Consider the following 14,242-nt stretch of genomic DNA (forward strand, 5'->3'; position numbering starts at 1 on the left):
CTCCTTCCTCTTGCTAAATGGTCCCAGGCACAGCTCTAGCAGCAGCCTACCTTGGTTCACAGCTTGGCTTTTCCTGGGCATCTCCAAGACCAACACAAGTAGCAGCCATCCACAGATCACTCTCTAGCTTGTGCCCTGTGACCCCAGGCAGGTCACAGGCAGTAGCTGACTTTGATCCTTCCAGGAGGCCCCAGAGCCAGTGCATCCAGTGGTGTTTCAGACCATGCCAGATTACAACCCTAACACATCCATGAGAGACACATTCAAGGGGCAGACTTGGTTAGCACCAGCACCCCAGTGAAGCAAGTCCTGCTCCATAGAAGCATTTCCTGCACAGCAGCTCTTCATTTGTAGTCACAGCTTATCTTATTGATATGGGGGTCAATCCCTCCCAGTGACACCAATAGCAAACAAGTCTCAGATCAATAAGACAGTGCACACAGCCCACACTGGGGAGCACCTAGAGGGTCCAGCTCAGGTAACTGGGGAGGCCGATCCACTGGGTCTTACAGGACACCTACTACACAAGACCATTCTACCAATTCTAGGGGACATAACAGCTCTACCTAATACATAGAAATAAACACAGTGAAACAGGTAAAACACAGAGACAAAGAAACATGCTGCAAATGAAAGAACAGAAGAAATATCCAGAAAAAGAACTAAATGATTTGGAAGCAAGCAAACTACCATATACAGAGTTCAAAACAATGGTTATAAGGATGCCCCAGAAACTTAATGAGACCTTCAAGGAACTTAGTGGGAACATCAACAACATAAAAAAGGCCCAGTCAGACATCGAGAATATGCTAACTGAATTGAAGAATAATTTACAGGGAATCAACAGTAAAATAAAGGATGCTGAGAATCAAATCAGTGATTTGGAATACAAGGAAGCAAAAAACACCCAATCAGAAGAGAAAAAAGAATCCAAAAGTATGAGGATAATGTAAAGAGCAGCTGGGACAACTTCAAGTGTACCAACATTGCATCATGGTGATACCAGGAGGAGAAGAGAGGGAGCAAGAAGTTGAAAACCTATTTGGAAAATAAATGACAGAAATCTTCCTACCTGGTGAAAAAATAGAATACAAGTCCAGGAAGCAAAGAGAGTCCCAAACAAGATGAACCCAAAGAGGTCTACACAGAGACTCATCATAATTAAATGCAAAGGTTAAAGACAAAGAATCTTAAAAGCAGCGAGAGAAAATCAGTTAGTTACCTACAAGGGAGCACCCATACAACTGTGAGCTGATTTCTCAACAGAAACTTTGCAGGCCAGAGGGAGTGACAAGAAATATTCAAAGTGATGAAAAGCAAGGACTTTCAACCAAGATTACTCTACCAAGCAAAGCTGTTATTTAGAATTGAAGGTCAGGTAAAGTGCTTTAGAGATAAGAAGAAGCTAAAGGAGTTCAGCACCAGTAGACCAGTACTACATGAAATGTTAAAAGGTCTTCTTGAAGAAGAAGGAAGAAGAAGAAGAAGAAGAAGAAGAAGAAGAAGAAGAAGAAGAAGAAGAAGAAGAAGAAGAAGAAGAAGAAGAAGAAGAAGAAGAAGAAAAAGGAGGAGGAGGAGGAGGAGGAGGAGGAGGAGGAGAAAAGATAAAAAATATGAACAATAAAATGGCAATAAATACATAACAATCAACAATTGAATCTAAAAATAAAAATAAATGAACAAGGAATCTAATAGAACTAAATAAACTGATGAACATAATAGACTGACAAATGTCAGGGGGAAGAGTGGTGGTGGGGTGGGAATAAATTAATCAAAGAACATATGCATGCATGCATTACCCATGGACACAGACAATAAGGTGGTGAAGTCCTGGGGTAGGGCAGGATCCAGAAAGGGGGGAAAAAAAGAAGGGCACATTTGTAATACTACCAACAATAAAGATTTTAAAAAAGATGAATCTAAAATGAGGCAAAAAAAAAAAGCTCCAAATGAAAGAACTGAAGAAGTCTCTAGAAAAAGAGCTAATAAAATGGAGGAAAGATATTTATCAGATATAGAATTCAAAGTAATGGTTCTAAAGATTCTTAACAGAATGAAGAAGGGCATAGAAACCATAAAAAAGGACTAGTCAGAAATGAAGAATACAATAACTGAGATGAAGAAAACAGTAGAATGAATAAACAGTAGACTGGATGAAGCAGAGGATCAAATCAGTGATTTGGAAGAAAAGATAGAAAAAAACTCCCGATAGAGCAGCAAAAAGAAAAAAAATTTTAAAAAATGGGCTTAGTTTAAGGGAACTTTGGGACAATATGAAGTGTAATAACATTTGCATCATAGGGGTGGCAGAAGAAGAAGAGAGAGAGCAAGGGATTAAGAACCTATTTGAAGAAATAAAGAAGAAAAAATGTTCTAACCTGGTGAGAGAAAAAAAGACACACATGGCCAGAGGGTCCCAAACAAGATGGACCCAAAGAGGCCTACAGCAAATCGCATCATAATTAAAATGGGAAAGGTTAATGACAAAGAGAGAATCTTAAAAGCCACAAGAGAATGGTACTCTTATTCAACATAGTACTGGAAGTCCTAGCCACAGCAATCAGACAAGAATAAGAAATTAAAGGCATCCAAATTGGAAGGCAAGAAGTAAAACTGTCATTATTCGAACATGATCCTGGAGTTCCTACATGCTCCCTCTGACACCACTTTGCTAGACCTGCCTGCAAAACTTGGTCCTGCTTCCAATCCAAAATACCTGTCTGGGAAGGTGGAAACCAGTATGGAGTCTGTGGGAAAAGCTAGTATGATGTGGAATTGGTGCAGTGTTATGGGAGAAGCTTCCACCACTGCTGCTTTCTGTACAAGGTTTGCAAGAAAAATATAGATAGCACAATGGTGACAATTCATGATGAAAAATTCTACTGCAAATCTTGCTATGGAAAGAAGTATGGGCCAAAAGAATATTATTACATCCAGGGTGCTGGCACTCTCCACATGAACCAGGGCAAGAGGTTGGCCATCAAGTTGGAAAATGTTCAAACTTGCATGCCTACAACAAGGGAGCAGGAAATCCCTGGCACAAAAATAGTTCCCAGTGTACCAAGTGTGGAAATAGTCTTGAATCAACAACTTTGACTGAGGAAGGAGGTGAAAACTATTGTAAATATTGCTATGCAAAGAACTTTGGGCCCAAGGGACCTGGCTATGGCCAAGGAGCAAGATCCCTTGTTTATGCTCAGTAAAGGTGTAAATCCAGAACTGAAATCACACACTGACACTCACTACATAATCTAGGCACAGATAATCTAACACTAAACTATGATGAAATTCTAGCAGCACTATGTACTATATATTGCCTTGTACTTGGGTAAGCTGGCTGACTAGTAGGAAGAGAGTACTGTACTCTTTCACCTTATTCATCAGCATATTCAAGAATCATTTCTTTTAAATTTTTAATAGAACTTCAGCTTTCATATTAAAAGAAAGAAACCCTAAAGCTCCACCAGAGACTACTAGATCTAATAAATAAATTCAGCAAAATAGCTAGATACAAAATTATTATTCAGAAACTGGTGGCATTTTTATACACCAATAATGAGCTATAAGAGAGAGGGAAACTTAGAAAACAATCTAATTCACAGTTGCTTCAATATGAATAAAATGCCTAGGAATAAATTTAACCAAAAATGTAAAAGACCTGTATTCAAAAATTTATAAGACACTGAAGAAAGAAACTGAAGAAAGTACAAATAGGTAGAAGCATATACCATATTCATGGATAATAAGAATGGATATCATTAAATTGTCCATACTACTCAAAGCAATCTATAGATTCAGTGCAATTCATATCAGAAAAACAATGTGGTACATCACAGACTTAGAACACATATTCCAAAATTTTATATGGAACCAGAAACCCCTGAATAACAACTGCAATCTTCAGAAAGAAACAGAAAGTTGAAGAAATCATGCTACCTGATATCAAACTATACTACAAGGCCATTGTAAGAAAAATAACATGGTGCTAGCATAAAAACAGACCTATAGATCAATGGAATAAAATAGAAAGCCCAGAAATAAACCCATGTCTTTATAGTCAATTAATATTTGACAAAGGAGGCAAAAACATATAATGGGGTAAAGATAGTCTATTCAATAAATGGTGTTGGGAAAATTGGACAGATATGTGCAAAAAAATGAAACTATACCAATACCTTACACCATACATAAGAACAAACTAAAAATGGATTAAAAATTTAATATTAACCATCTTAACAATAACCCACACTTTCAGACCAACTAGATTAAAGATTTAAAAGTTAAACTTGAAACCATATAAATCCTAGAAGAAAACATAGGCAGTAAAATCTCAGACATTTTTCATAGCAATATTTTTTCTGGTATTTATCCTCAGACAAAGGAATCAAAAGGGGAAAAAAAAGGGACTACGTCAAACTAACAAGTTTTTGCACAGCAAAAGAAACCATCAACAAAATGTAAAGAAAACACACTGAATGGGAGAATAGATTCACCAATACATCTGATAAGGGGTTAATATCCAAAATTCATAAGGAACTTATACAACTTAACACTAAAACAAAAAAATCCATTTAAAAAATGAGTAAAGGACATGAATAGACACTTCTCCAAACAATACATAGAGACATTATGAAAAGATGCTCAACATCACTAATCATCAGAGAAATACAAATTAAAACCACAATGAGATATCACCTCACACCTGCCAGAATGTCGATACTCAATAAATCAACGAACAAGAGGGTTGGCAAGGATGTGGAGAAAAGGAAACCCTCATGCATTGATGGTGGGAATGCAGACTGGTACAACCACAAAGGAAAACAGTATGGAGTTACCTCAAAAAATTAAAAATGAAACTGCCTTATGACCCAGAGATCCAATTTCTGGGAATTTATCTGAAGAGACCTGAAACAGTGATTCAAAAGAATATATGCATCTCTATGTTCATGGCAGCATTATTTACAACAGGCAAGATTGGGAAGCAGTCCATGTTTCCATCAGTAGATGAGTGGATAAATTTGGTGGTATACAAATGGAAAACTACTCAGCTGTAAAAAGGAAGAAATCTTACCGGTTGTGACAGAATGGATAGATCTGAAGAGCATTATGCTAAGTGAAATAAGCCAGTCAGAGAAAGACAAGTACCATATGATTTCATTCATATGTGGAATCTAATGAACAGAATGAACTAACAAGCAAAATGGAGACAGCCTCATAGATAGAAAGCAGGCTGACAGCTGTCAGAGCTGGGGGCACTGGGGACTGGGTTGGAAGAGATAGAGGAATTGAGCAAAAAAGAAAAAAAGAGAAATTTATACTTTAAATAAAATAGGTTTCATAAGTCACTTCAGCCTAGTTAGTGTATCATTGCAATTAAAAATAATAATTAAAAATTAAAGAAAATAATTAGCATGTTCTTCAGCTTTCGAAATCAGACAGCTGTTTTATTAACACTTATAAAACTGGAATAGTATTTTCCCTTAGGCCCAAACAAATGTGTCTATTTCACTAATTTCAGTGTGATGTTTAATTTTTAAGAAAACTAGATATTTTTCAACGTACACAGCCAAAGCAAAAAAAATTTAATTTTTATTAGTTATGTATAAAATTTTACTTACATAATGTGCATATTTATATAAATGACAATTGTATTACAGTGGGTGTTAAGTCACCCTTCCTAGAGAAATACTTGTCTCAGTAGAAGAAGGTGATGTTCTGTAATTTTTGAAGGGAAATGCTGGATGGAGAGCAATGAAATTATATTATTACTAATTCATTAATTATATTAATTGACACAATTTCAAAGTATTGTTAGTGCATCAGTGAGAATCAGTGAATAGTAGATAGGCATTCTGAAGTAGGGATAGAAACTTTTGGACTTGGGGCTCAGCAGATTTCAACAATGTAAACATCTATGATGATGCATGGATGTAACTGTGTGTGTTCTAAAGCACTAATTTTAAGATTCTATTTGTTTGTTTTCTAGTTAATAGCTTTATTAATCAGATTGAAACATTCAATAACCTACTAATACTTATATTGACACATCCTGCTACATTCCTGGAAGCCAGGACATCAGATTGGAGGGGTCACCATAGAGAATCTCTGGCTGAGTATATATTTCAAAGAGCTGGGATGTTTAGAAGTCTCACACAAGTGTCTGGAAGAGCAAATTGAGTCAGCTGAAGGGTTTTCCTTGATAATGACAATACATAGGATAGTTAAAAACAATTAAATTTCAATACCTTTTAGAATGGGCCTGTAATCTGTCTGTTTTCATCATTTCTTAATTTATTGGCAAGAGCATATATTATTCATTTTTTGTGCTTTGCTTAGCTTCCAAAAGCATAACAGTTTAAAATTTCTGAATTACAGTTATAAATCCTATTACCTAAAACTGTTTGTTTAGATATGATATGGAAGACTCACACAAGCACACACATGTAATGTAATTTAGCCTGTGCACAAAGTGCACTCTCTACATATTAAAAGAGAGAGAAAAAATCAAAATAGTTAAGTGGAATTTGTTGCCCTGTTTTATTAACCGACTTGGTCATTTGAATTCCTTAATATCTAATCTTAACAAAATGCTAATAATGCTTTAAAGGCAGTAGTATAATTCCCCTGAATCAACTAAAATCTAATTTTACTAAAAAATAATCTAATAGGAATAAGAGGTAATAATATGTATAACATATCTTATAAATGGCATCTAAGACAAAACAAAATTACCATTATCTTCATTTAATGATGAAATAATTGTTGCCAGGAAAAGAAAGTAAGGATGTCACAGCTTAAAACTCTATCAACTGAAATGTATAACTGTTGCTGCTGAGGAATTTCATAACACATATTCCAGTCACCTTCCCAAACAATAGACTGTGATTCAGATGTCTTGCAGGATTATTGGGGAATTAGTCTCTCTTTTTTTTTTTTTTTAATTTGTTTAAAACTAGTAGAATTCATCTTCTCTTTAAATCTATCTATGTCAATACTTATATATATCTATCTATATGCATTATTAAAAGAAAAATAAAGCAAATGAACAAAAAAGAAAACAAATATATATTTTCAGGTTTAGGTGAACTAACAATGCATTATAAAATAAAAATAATAGCAAAATGTGCCTTTTTAGTACATTAATGATTATCTATCATTTACTGTGATTATAACACACAACTGAAAAATAACATTTGTACTCATAGGTAGTCTAATGAGATTAGACATAGAGCTTTTGAAATAAATCTCAAACAGCTATTACCAAGTCTTATTGCTGTTTAGTATCTTCTATCTATAGTCATTTAGTCATAAAACTGGCTATAGACCAAATCTATATAGATTCAAAAAGGACATAAACACCTTAAAGGGCAAAAACAGACACCTGGAAAATCTTCCTTGAACAGGAGTTCAACTACTTCTTGTTGTAGTTTGCACATATTTCCCAGCATGAAGTTCACTTATTTAAATAGGTGAAAGTAATTAGATTTTTAAGTGATTGCACTGTCTATGGGTCTGCACTATGACGGAATTCATAGTAATAATTGCAAAATTCCTAAAATTCATATAAGAAATTTTGGAAAAATGCCCGGCCAGGCTTGGCTCAGGGGTTGAGCATTGACCTGGGATCCAGGCGATCGGGGTTCCATTCCCGGTCAGGACACATCCCAGGTTTCGGGCTCAATCAATGACTCTCTCATCATTGATGTTTCTATCTCTCTCTCTCCCTCTCTTTTCCTCTCTCTGAAATCAATAAAGATATATTAAAAAAAAAAAAAAAAAAAAAAAAAGAATGAGTGGCAGGTTCTTAATTTTCCACAACTAAACAAAACAAATGAACAAACAAACAAACAAAAAACAACCCTCAAGAATTAAATCAATCTCTCTCTATCTCACTCTCTTTTGTATAGTACATCAAATAACCACAGAATGTAAATATAGAACTGTGGTTTGTTTTTTTAAATCAAGTATGGGTACAAGAATAAATTCAAAATGGATAAAATACTTAAATGTAAGTCCTGAAACCATAAAAATCTGGAAGAAAACATAGGCAGTGAAGTCACAGACATCCCATGTAGTGGAATTTCCACCGGTACATCTAGGGCAAGAGAAATAAAAGAAAAATAAACAAATGCGACTACTTCAAACTGAAAAGCTTCTGCACAGCAAAATAAATCAGCCTTGAAATACAAAGGAATCTCACTATATGGGAGAACATATTTGCCAAGGATGTATCTGAGGAGGGGCTAATTTCCAAAGTGTACAACGAACTCATACAACTCAACAAAAGACAAACAATCCAATTAAAAAATGGGCAAAGGACCTGAATAGACACTTCTCCAAAAAGGACATACAGATGGACAATAGACATATGAAAAAAATGCTCAACATTGTTAATCATCAGAGAGATGCAAATTAAAACCACAATGGGATTTCACTTCACACACGTAAGAATGGCTACCATCATCCTCGCCAGCACAAGTCGTTTGTTAAACAACAAACGACTTGTGCTGGCGAGGATGTGGAGAAAGGGGAACCCTAGTACACTGCTGATGGGAATGCAGACTGGTGCAGCCACTATGGAAAACAGTATGGAGGTTCCTCAAAAAATTGAAAATGGAACTGCCTTTTGACCCAGTGATCCTACTTCTAGGAATATATCGTAAGAGTCCTGAAACACTAATCAGAAATAATATATGCACCCCTATGTTCATAGCAGCACAATTTACAGTAGCTAAGCTCTGGAAACAGCCCAAATGCCCATCAGTAGATGAGTGTATAAAAAAAGCTGTGGGACATTTACACTATGGAATACTATACAGCTATAAAGAAGAAGGATCTCATACCCTTTGGGACAATATGGATGGACCTGGAGATATTTTGCTAAGTGAAATAAGCCAAACAGAGAAAGACAACTACCACATGATCTCACTTACATGTGGAATCTAAAGAACATAATAAACTGATGAACAAAATAGATTCAGTGACATAGAAGCATGAATTAGACTGACGAATCCCAGACGGAAGGTGGGGGTGGGTAGGTGCGTTGGGAGAGATTAACCAAAGAATTTATATGCATATATGCATAACCCATGGGCACAGACAAAAGTATAGTGAAGGCCTAAGAAGTGGAGTGGGTGCAAGGTGGAAGAGGTTAATGGGGAAAAAAGGTAACATCTATAATATTTTGAATAATAAAAGAAAAAATGAAAAAGTAAATAAATCAGAATGTAAAATCTGAAGTGTAATATTTTTGTTTAGTAAGTGTAAATTTTAATTAATGCAAAATACTTTTATTGAATATTAATATCTTTAAAATTGAAATTTCTTTTTAGTTTTTTTTAAAATGTGTTTTAGTCATTATTATAACATACTACTATGTAAATATACATTTTTTAAATCTTTGAGCCCAGAAAGACATTATAATTAAAAGGTATTAATCTATTACTGATTTCCTTTTATGCATTATAGTATTTATGTGTATAATTTTATTGGCAGATATGCCAATAAAAACACAGACATTTAAATAAAAGAAAATTTCCATTGTCAATAAATAAATAAATAAATAAATAAATAAATAAATAAATCAATAATCAGGTATGGGAAGTACTAAGTATTTTCTATAGGGAAAATTTGAAACTGCATTAAAAATAAATATACATGACTGCTTCTATCAATTGTACTATGCTATAGCTTATTTTAAATATTAGATTGAAAAAACTTAAACTCTCTGTAAAGGGCTATTGTCAGAACCTAGCTGTATGAAAATGGTCTTTTATATATCTAAAAAAATTAATCTTCTTTAAACAATGAAGTAATTTCAATGTAAAAAATCATACAATGAAAACCACAGAGTTTTAGTGTCTGAAAAGTCAGATAATTATATATGCCATGGCTCTCAGACTTTCTGATCACCAATAGTGGTACTCAGTTTTAACATTTACATTTTACACTTTGTATTAGAGTAAGAACTCTGAATAAGTTTAAAAGGGCCATTTTTGAGTCTGAAAGGAATTTACTGTGTACATTTTATAATCTACTTGTTATAATATGAAGGTTTTGATATATGCTGATTAATTAGGCTAAAATAATCAATTTTTGCTCTATAAAGTTAATTCCACCATTAAAAAAAAAGAATTCACACAGTTATGCCAAGATTGCCTCTTATGAAATGTCTAAGATGACCAAATAAAATAGATACTGCATTTAAAAGTTAGATTAGGTTTCTTATGTTGCAATTTTAAATACACATAATGCTGTTTTTTATGAGAACTTGTGGATAGAAAAAATTAAAAGTGAATCCTATCTATGTTCTAAATAATTACGATACAGCATGATTAGATAGGAGTAATTATTATATGCTAAGTATATGCTGAAATAAACTAAGTTTGAAAGCTTACTCAACTTTATTAAGTGCCTTTTTTGAAAGTAGTGAATGGCGTAATTTAATTTGTGCTGGTTAGGCACACAGACTTCCAAATAACAAGACAATACTAAATTTATAATTATACCCAAATTATATTAATAAATGCAGAGGAAGAGATGTCTGAATGGCACTAGCCAAAGATTATGTGTTTCCTTTAACATTTTTTTCACAATTAATATTAGCACAGACTGATTTATTTTCATCAAAATAATCAATGCTCATGCAATGTTTGCCCATAGCTTTACAAATTAAACAAGACTGTTGCAAATCCAAAATGTCTTATAAAACAATGGAATTATACTTGTAAAAGAAATAAAATGGATGAATACAAAATGCGAAATATTTGGAATGTATAGTTATGAAATTTTAACCCAATAAATTTTAAAGCAGGGAAGTATTTTTAGAAAAGTGAGATTTTTCTGTAAGAGTAATGACAAACTATATATCTCCAATTCAAATGAATATAAACAACCATGTCTTGTACATTACAGAGGCAGTTGCTCAGGGTTATTTTCTTAGCTATGGTGATAAATTTGCATCAATCTATCTATATAATCTCACCCAGTTCTCCTTGTCACCAGTTATGCACATTTGCCAAACAGTTGGCTAATGTGAAGGATGTGCCACATAACAAAGAGATAGTTACTGGCTTGCACTGGGATGAAACCCATGACCTCTACTTCATTTAAAACATGGGTAGCCAAGTGAGGTAACTGGTCAGTGATTAAAATTAATGTATGCCTTGTGAGGGCAGAAACACTAGCAAAATTTTTCAATATATCCTTAAAAGAAATGTAATTTTTGTTTTCTCAAATAAAATTTTCTCAAACAAATTTGTTATGAGAAACAAATTTCATGAAATTCAACAGAGGCATCATTACAATGAAACTACTATAAAGTTGAAGGGGAGAACAAGCTTCAAAAAGATATTAAGTACCTATGGGTAATGCAACTGATTATAATTCATTTGGGTAAAGGTCAACTTTAAATTAAAATTCCTTTTAAAAGGAAAGACTTGAATTAAAAACTTCTAATAAAATATTTTAATTGAAAATGAATGAAGACATATAAGTAAGTATCCCTTACAGAATGGAATAATGAATCTAATACTTAGCAATCAAAATTTGGTTCATTTATCTTATTGCTGGTATAAATTTTACTTTTGAAACATAGTCATAAAAATACACATATATTAGTATAAAGAAAGAGATATGAAGAAGGCAACTTCTACCTATAAGATGTCTTATGATATTATTATAACATTTTTAATGTAACATATTACTTTTTAAAAATATCAAGTAAGAATTAAGGACAACTATATGCAAACAAATTGGACAATTTAGAAGAAATGGATAAATTCCTAGAAATATACAGTTTTCCAAAACTGAATCAGGAAGACTCAGAGAATCTGAATAGGCAGATTACTACTAGTGAAATTGAAGCAGTAATCAAAAACCACCCAACAAATAAAAGTCCTGGACTGGATGGCTATACGGGTGAAATTTACCAAGCATTCAAAGAACTAACACCTATCCTTTTCAAACTATTCCACAAAATTCAAGAGGGAAAATTCCCAGGCTCATTTCACCAGGCCAGCATTATCATAATTCCAAAACCAGATAAATACACTATAAAGAAAATTACAGGCCAATATCCCTGATGAATATAGATGCCAAAATCTTTAACAAAATTATTAGCAAAACAGATCCAGCAATATATTAAAAGGATCCTACACCATGATCAAAAGGTTTTTATTCTGGAGATGCAAGGTTGGTATATTTGTAATTGATAAACCTGACACACCACATAAAAAATGAATAAAAGCCAAATGATCATATCAATTGAGGCAGAAAAAGCATTCAGTAAAATCTAGCACACATTTATGATAAAGACTCTCAGCAAAGGGGGAACAGAGGAAACACACTTCAATGTAATGAAGGCCATATATGACAAACCCATAGTGAACATCATACTAAATGGGAAAAACTAAAAGTCTTTTCCTTAAGATCAGGAACAAGACAGGGATCTCTGCTTTCACCACTCTTATTCAACATAGTACTGGAAGTTCTAGCCACAGCAATCAGACAAGAAGAATAAATAAAAGGCATCCAAAGTGCAAAGGAGGAAGTAAACCAGTCATTATTCACAGATGACCTGATATTGTACATAGAAAACCATAAAGACTCCACCAGAAACCTACTAGATCCAATAAATGAATTTGGCAAAGTAGCAGGATACAAAATTAGTATTCAGAAATTGGTGTCATTTTTATACACCAATAATGACCTATCAGAAGGAGAAACTGAGAAAACAATTCTGTTTACTATTGCAACAAAAGAATATGCTACCTAGGAATAAATTTAACCAAGGAGGTAAAAGATTTATACTCAGAAAACTATAGAACATTAAAGATAGAAATTGAGGAATATACAAATAAGTGGAAGTATATACCATGTTCATGAATAGGAAGAATTAACATCATTAAAATGTCCATACACCCCAACACAATCTTTAGATTCAATGCAATTCCTGTTAAAATATCAATGCCATATCTCACAGATCTAGAACAAATATACCAAAAATCTATATGTAAGTAAAAAAAGACGATGAATATCCTCAGAAATCTTGAGAAAGAAGAACAAAGTGGGAATTATCACAATACATAATATCAAACAATATTACAAAGTATTTTAATCAAAACAGCCTGGTACTGAAATAAGAACAAGCATATAGATAAATGGAAAAGAAGAGAAACCCCCAAGTATCAACCCACACCTTTTTTGGTCAATTAATATCTGACAAAGGAGGCAAGAGCATACAATGGAGTAAAGACAGTCTTTTCAATTAATGGTGTTGGGAAAATTAAACAGGTACATGCAAAAAATTAAACCAGGCCACCAACTTACACTACACACAAGAATAAACTCAAATGAACAAAAGACTTAAATGTAAGTAGTGAAACCATAAAAATCCTAGATGAAAACATAGGTAGTAAAATCTCAGACATCTCTGGTAGCAATATTTTTGCCAATATGTCTCCTAGGGCAAGGGAAACAAAGGAAAAAAAATAAACAAATGGACTACATGAAACTAAAAAGTTTTTGCACAGCAAAAGAAACCACCAACAAAATGAAAATGGATTACACGATATGGGAGAGCACATTTGTCAATGATATATCTGATAAGGGGTTAATTTCCAAAATATATAATTAGTTTATACAATTCAATGCCTGGAAGAAAACGATCCAATCAAAAAATGGGCAAAGGACCCGAATAGACACTTCTGTAAAAAGGACATACAAATGGCCAATAGATTTTTAAAAAATGCTCAACATCACTAGCCATCCAAGAGATGCAAATTAAAACCATAATGAGATATCACTTCACACCTGCTAAAATGGCTACCATGAATAAATCAACAAACAGCAAGTGCTGGTCAGGATGTAGAGAAAAGGACACCTTAGTGCACCATTGGTGGGGATGCAGATTGGTATGGCCACTGTGAAAGACAGTATGGATTTTCCTCAAAAAATTAAAAATGAAACTGCCTTTTGACCCAGTGATTCCACTTCTAGGTATATATCTTAAGAAGACTGAAACACCAGTTCAGAAGTATATATGCACCTCTATGTTCATAGCAGTTTTATTTACAATAGCCAAAATGTAAAATAAATCCAAGTTCTCATCAGCAGATGAGTGGATAAAAGAGCTGTGGTATATTTACATAATGGAATATTACACAACTATAAAAAAGATGGAAATCTTACCTTTTGTGATAGCATGGGTGGACCTGGAGATTATTATGCTAAGTGAAATAAG

At 33.6% G+C, this 14,242-nt stretch overlaps 1 protein-coding gene and 1 pseudogene across 1 annotated transcript in view; one reads left to right on the forward strand and one right to left on the reverse strand.

Annotated features, from left to right (window-relative positions):
- The window catches only part of FOXP2 (forkhead box P2), a 643,835-nt gene that overhangs the window by 332,503 nt on the left and 297,090 nt on the right, over nt 1-14,242 (reverse strand). The window lies entirely within an intron of this gene.
- Nucleotides 723-3,203, forward strand: LOC148092228 (cysteine and glycine-rich protein 2 pseudogene; annotated as a pseudogene).

This window comes from Miniopterus natalensis, chromosome 10 (assembly GCF_054644295.1).
Source record: "Miniopterus natalensis isolate mMinNat1 chromosome 10, mMinNat1.hap1, whole genome shotgun sequence".
NCBI classification, from domain to species: domain Eukaryota; kingdom Metazoa; phylum Chordata; class Mammalia; order Chiroptera; family Miniopteridae; genus Miniopterus; species Miniopterus natalensis.